The following is a 6,000-nucleotide window of genomic DNA, read 5'->3' as shown; positions in this document are numbered from 1 at the left end:
GCCACAGTCCCTACATATAAGGCCATGGCTCTGGTTTGAGAAGGCGTCAGCCTTTCACCTTCTGCCCCGAGCTTTTTCACCCAAACCGGGGCTGAGGAGAGGCACGCTCTCCATTCATTCAGCACAAAGTCAACCGCAGTAGTTTGGAAAAAAAAACAAACCACAACACGTTTGCACCACGCCACGTGCTCCGGGCACCCTTCAGGCGCGGCTCCGGGCATCGGGGGGCCGAGTGGCAGAAGGAACCCCTGAGGAGGGGCAGCTGCCTCTTAAAATGGCCTCTCGGCCCCCTCGGAGAAGACGGATGGATGGGGGGGAGTGTGGGGGGGGTGCCGCTGGCAGGCTGCGGCCGCCGGGTTCGGGCCCCCCCCCCCGAGGAAGCAGCAGCCCTAGCAGAGGCGGGGGGTGCCCAGCCGACCCCCCCGGGGCCGCTCCCGCTCGCTGCCTGGCTGTTTCATTCATGCTTTCTCCTTCGCCATCTCCCTCTCCGACTGAGGGGAAACGGGAGCGCGCGTGGGCGGCCGCTGGAAGGCTCCCTGTCAGTCAGGCGGCCGCGCTGCGAAGAAGGCGAGCGAGGGAGAAGGAGGGAGAACAGCTTTCCCGGGGGAGGGGGCGGCTGTTGTCGCTGCCAGCCTCGCAGCCCTTCCCGGGGGCATCTGCAGAGACGGGGTGCGGGGGGGAAGGCGGGAGCGGTTTTGCGCTACAGACCTTCCCGCCTCGGCGGGGGGGGAGCGGCTCCTCTCCTCCCGCTCATCACCTGTGTGCCCCCTCCACACGCGGGCGGGGGGCGCGGCGGCCGCTCTGTCTGGCGGCAGCGCGGAGCGGGGGGTCCGCGCCCCCGGCGGCGGGGAGGCGAGTACGTGTCTGCCGGGGGCTGCGGGGGCGCCGCGCCGGCGGGGACACACACACAGACACACACACACACACGGAACGGGACCGGACCGCCTGGCCCCGCCGCTCGGCGGGGGGCGGCCCCGCTGTGTGTCAGTGGCGGGGGGGGTACGTGGGGCGACGGGTCCCCCTCAGCTCTCCCCGGGGCGGGGGAACTTCCTGAGGCTGAGGGGTGCTGCGTCGCTTGGGGGGGCGGCAGGGGGGGTGAGGAGAGGCGCGGGGCGAATTGTAACGGTTTTATCGGTCGGTGAGGGGGGGGCGAGGGGAGTGTGAGGGGGGGCGGCCCGCAGCGGGCTGAGGCGGGCTGGGCGCTCGGCAGCGGGGAGGGTGCGGGCGGCTGCCGGCGGGAGCGGGGGCGCCGGTGCCGGTGCATCGCGCAGCAGGGCCGGGGGCTCGGCGGGGGAGAGGCGCGGCGTGTGAGGGCGCGCTGCCCCCCGCCGCGCCGCGCCTCGCCGCACCGCAGCGGACGGCTCTGCCTTTGTGCTCCCTCCGCACCTGAGTGCGGGGCCGGGAAGGAACGGCGCAGGTGGGGGCGGGCACGGTGGGCAGCGGCGGCGGATCCCCGGAGCCTGGGAGGGGAGGTAAGGCTCTGCCGCGCTGCGGCGGCCGCTCCCGGGGCTGCGGGGGGCGGCTGCGCCTTCGGCCGGCGGCGGGCAGGGCAGGACTGGTCCGGTCCCTCGCCCGGTTCTTCCTGCAGCTGCTTCCCGTCTCGTCCTGCTGCACAGAGAGAGATGCAACAGCAGCAGCCCGGTGCCCCGGGGACAGACGGTGCTCGGAGGTGGGCGAGCCGCATCAACCCGGCCGATGCACGGAGGGGCTGCCGGGCCGGGGGGGGGGGGGGGGGGGGCGGTAGCCGGCGGTGCCTGCCCCGCTCCCGCCGTGCTCCGGGAAGCGGCGAGGGGCGCCATGGGCGGCCGCCAGCCCGGCTCCGCCGGCGCCCGCTCCCCTCCCTGCACCCCGGAGCCGGGCCCGGGCGCGGTGGCGGCGCGCACAGCGCTGGGTGCGCGCAACGTGAATTTCCCCCGGTTTCCCCCGCCAGGATACGCGAAGCAGGCGCCGGTAGATGCGCATAGCGCGGATCTCGCTTGGGAAGGCCGGGGGGATTTGGGGGAGGCTGCTTTCAGACCGGCACGGTCGGTAGTTAACTACTGGCTGCAGTTAAAATTTCAGCAGCAGCAGCAGCAACAGCTTTGCGATGCTTTCCGGGAATACCGCTGCCTGTGAGCTGGTGTGACAGGCAGCCCGTGTAGCTGCCGCTTCCGACTAGATGGCAGTGCTGAGAGCAGGACACTTGGCGCTGTAGGTAATGAAGTGTTGGGAAGCTGGAGACTTACATGCAGCTGGATTTTGGTGGAGTTAGGGGTGGAACAGAAGAGGCTTCACATATGCCCTGTGAGCTTATTTGCCATTAAGATGGTTTTTTTTTTTCAAACTTTGCATATGGTTATCTGGTTATGCAGTTACGTTTTAGCGAGACTGTGATTTTTACATTAAATCTGGAAAGGAAAAACAAATTTAGTAGGTTAAGCCTTTGTATTACAGCGTTATTTGCAAAGTTTCTGAGGCTTGGATCCGGTTCCACTGCCTGGCAAAGATTTACAGCTGAGGATCAGATTCTGTGCTTGTGATAGAGCAATAAATTACTGATTCAAAAGAAATGTGGCTGCATTACCCCCTTTTTATTTCATGAGCGCCATATATACTGAGGAAGCAGGTTTTTTGGTTTGATCACAGCGTTTTGTTCGGCAGTTTGAGGTGACTGTGTAACTTAGACAACCAAGAAGTGAATGGATTAAGTTCAAATGTTGGATAGACCCAGAGCTCACTCTCTTTCCAGGAGAAGTTGTGTGGTACACGACAAGAGTGCTGGATTTTACTGTGTGAAATAACTGAAGTAAAAAATTTTCTCTGCTTGCCCTACACTTGTTTTCCAATTTGATCCTTTGGAGTAGCAGAATGTAGTGCTTTTGCCAGTGCTTTCATTGATATATTTGAATTAGGGTTGTGCATCTGAAGCCAAGGATAGCTCAGGGGCTCAATAGGCACCCACTGAGAGAGAGAAAATTTAGCCTGTTGACTTGAACGTGAATAAAATGGACACCAGAACTCTTTATTTTACATTCTCATATAATGAGTCCCAACATTTTCAGTAGTTACGTGCAGGAAGGTAAGCACATCATGTTTGATTATTTAATTCATTTTGTTATAATTGAATAGGCATTATTCTGGTAGGTAGTATTTTGTTGTTGTTTTGTTGTGGTTATTTTGTAATTTCTCATTTAGCACTATCGTTGTGGTTTAAGGGATAAGCTCTAAAATGTTTGTCACTCCACTGCAGGGAGAGTTGCCAACTGGATGTCATGCATGTAAAACTAGAACAAGGGCCTTTAAATAGCAAGACCATCAATTTAGTAACAATTTAGTGTGATAAATGGTAGAATACACAACAAGAATGCATATCTGAGTGATTATAGCATGCATCCTTTGATATTAATATTGATAAAAGTACAAAGCAGAAAAGCAGATATATGCATTCAGCTTTTAAGTACCTGCGCTGGTTTGAAATGGAAGAGCTGTTTTCTGTACGCAGTTTATGATTAAAAAGGGGGGGGGGGCAGTAAAGTTATTTACGAGCATTTATTTTGTTTTCTGGATCTCAGAATTCCATTATGTAGTAGGATGCTTTCCAGTATCTGCTTTCTCAGTATCTGGAAAGGCAGATGTTGCTGCAGCAGGAGCAATTACACTGATTTGCAGCACAGGAGAGAAAAAAATAGAATTCCGACTTTCTGCCTCTGCCTGAAAAGATCAGCCATTTAGCACTGTTTTGGGCTTGTCAATAGAAGAGATGAGATAGGGAAGTTAAGTTTGTACATTAACTTCACTCCCTTTGTTGAACAAATTGGGAAATCTCTGATTCCAGAGTAAAATGACTAAATTTGCCTAACAGAGAAGTTCAAGAAGCCAACTTGCTTCACTTTCCCGCACAATTGTCCACAAACAAACCCTTGCCAAAAATCAGATTTTTTCCTAGGTTTTGTTGGTTGTTAGTTGTTCAACCAGATGACTCTGTCCTGTGGGATGTTGAGTCAGAAGACAAAAGAGACAGTGGAGAGTAGAGCCCTGTAGGCTTCTGTAGAAGAGGCTGAGTTGAAGCTTTTTTGAAAGTGCATGTCAGAATTCCATCTTCACTCAAATCACTGAGAATTTTGCTATCGCAGTTCTTTCGGTTTGCTGCTTAATGCTGTGTAGACCACAACAAAGTGTGACTGACTGATGGGACCCAAGATTCAACCTATGATAGGGCATGGGGTTTTGGTTTAAGCTTATGGGTTAAAGTTTATTTTTAGTTTTCAGATATAAAATGTTTCTACGTTAGAGGGTATTTGAGACTCCCTGCGAAGAAAATATGCCAGTGAAAGTTAAGAACTAAAGAGTTGATTTGTACTAAAGCATCTTTAGCAGAATAAGGCCAGAAGAGATGCAGAGTACATGTGTGCTATGCTCTATGTATGTGTGCTACTGCATGGTGAACAAGCCATGATACTGAAGAAAGGCAAGAGTCTTGAATGCCTCTGGAAGGTGGCAGGATTTTTTTTATCTTACTATGGAGTTCAGGCACAGTAATTCTTTTTTGGCTCTTTTCAGACTCCTCCCTTAATGATACGGAACCAACTTGACCTGTGATTTTGGGCAACATTTTAAAGAACTAGTATGGTAATAATTTGCATGTTAGAAGTCAGATTCGAGCTCCTGCGTTGTAAGACTCCCGATTTGTGACCAGCTAGAGTTACAGTAAGTGATTCTGTATGTTCTTGGTTTGTGTCTTTTTTCCTCTCAGCCTTTCCTTGCTTCGTGATCTGCTGCATGTAACCTGACTCCTAACCTGTTTGGGGCAGGAGCAGCCTTTCATAACTTGTTTCAGTTTGGCTCAAATCCTTGTTTGCAGCTCTAAGAGACTGGTGTAATAGAAAGTAACAGTCTGACCCTGGTTTAAGGTCAAGGGTAGCTGTCCAAAATATTTAGTATTTTTAAGAGGTGGACTTCTAACATTAAAAAAAAAAAAATTGTTCCTTGTTTTCTTTGTCATTGCTTATTGTGACTAGTTTCATTCTGTGTTTTGCTGCTGTGTTTATGGGTATAGGTGTAACAGCTAGATAGCATGAGACCTGTGTTTTTATAGCAGTGATGACCTGTGGACACAACTGCATGTGTTAATGGGAACTCTTGTTCATGACACAAACCTGCTTAAGTTACAGGGAGACTGTGATCTCCCTTACCTATCATCAGATAAACACCTTCAGACTAGCTTTGTCAATCACTGCAGTATAATAAAACCATTTAGCCATCTTCTAGAAAATAATTGAATATGTGATGCTGGGCTCAAATAGCAATGAGTGCTAGAAAGAGTGACAACTGCATGTAATATCTCTTATGTGCATGAATTTGTTTAGGATGATACCTATCTTCATAATCCTGTGTGTGCGAAGTTGGTACTTGATGTGCCAGAGGTTCAGACAGATTTTGAAAGCTTCAGTGAAAAGTTACTAATAGCTGCAGTGTGCAGAGCCTGCTCACTAGTTTTACCCACTGTCACACAGTGGTTAAAATGTGACATGTTAGCACACAGCTAACATATCACTATCCAAACTGATGTCTGTGTGCATACACCACTTTGTCAAACTGCATAAGCTATGACACAGCTAGTCTTAATTACGCTGCTTTTTTAAATCATTCAAATGTTGTAATTCATATATCACTAGAATTGTTCTACCACTCATTTGTCCACAGATCATGTTTCATTAAAAGTGCTGATGAGCACCCAGGACACTGAAGACAGCAGTTTTGTGCAAGATAAGAATGTTCCTTAAAGAAGCTGATGGAGGATAGAGCTCCAGGGTGCCTGGCAGACACTGACAGCATAAGATGGCACCGTAGTCTAGCCTGAAATTGTAAGTCTTAAGGAGGACTAGATGTCCTTAACTTTACAAGAAGTTACTGAAGAAACTTAATAGTGGGCTAGAGTCTTCTTTCAGGCCCTGTGTAAATGCATTTGTTCAGTTACACTAATATGACTGTGGAGCAACTAGGTTTTCTCTACATGCGAGT

The 6,000-nt window shown here is 51.2% G+C and overlaps 1 protein-coding gene across 12 annotated transcripts in view; it reads left to right on the top strand.

The window, feature by feature from the left end:
* The first annotated feature begins 790 nt into the window (after positions 1 to 790).
* Positions 791 to 6,000, top strand: part of PTPN5 (protein tyrosine phosphatase non-receptor type 5) — an 85,633-nt gene continuing 80,423 nt past the window's right edge. For 6 of the 12 annotated variants that reach the window (XM_074917944.1, XM_074917943.1, XM_074917935.1 and 3 more), the window contains exons 1-3: positions 1,252 to 1,472; positions 4,540 to 4,686; positions 5,683 to 5,843. The gene's annotated coding sequence lies outside the window, so the exon portion shown is untranslated. Of the gene's footprint in view, positions 857 to 1,251; positions 1,670 to 2,121; positions 2,195 to 4,539; positions 4,687 to 5,682; positions 5,844 to 6,000 lie in introns of those variants that run through there. The other 6 variants (XM_074917940.1, XM_074917939.1, XM_074917933.1 and 3 more) reach the window with 5 other exon arrangements.

The sequence above is a fragment of the Athene noctua genome, chromosome 14 (assembly GCF_965140245.1).
Source record: "Athene noctua chromosome 14, bAthNoc1.hap1.1, whole genome shotgun sequence".
Taxonomy (NCBI): domain Eukaryota; kingdom Metazoa; phylum Chordata; class Aves; order Strigiformes; family Strigidae; genus Athene; species Athene noctua.
Note: the sequence above shows the minus strand (reverse complement) of the source record. Positions and strands in the feature narration are given on the sequence as shown.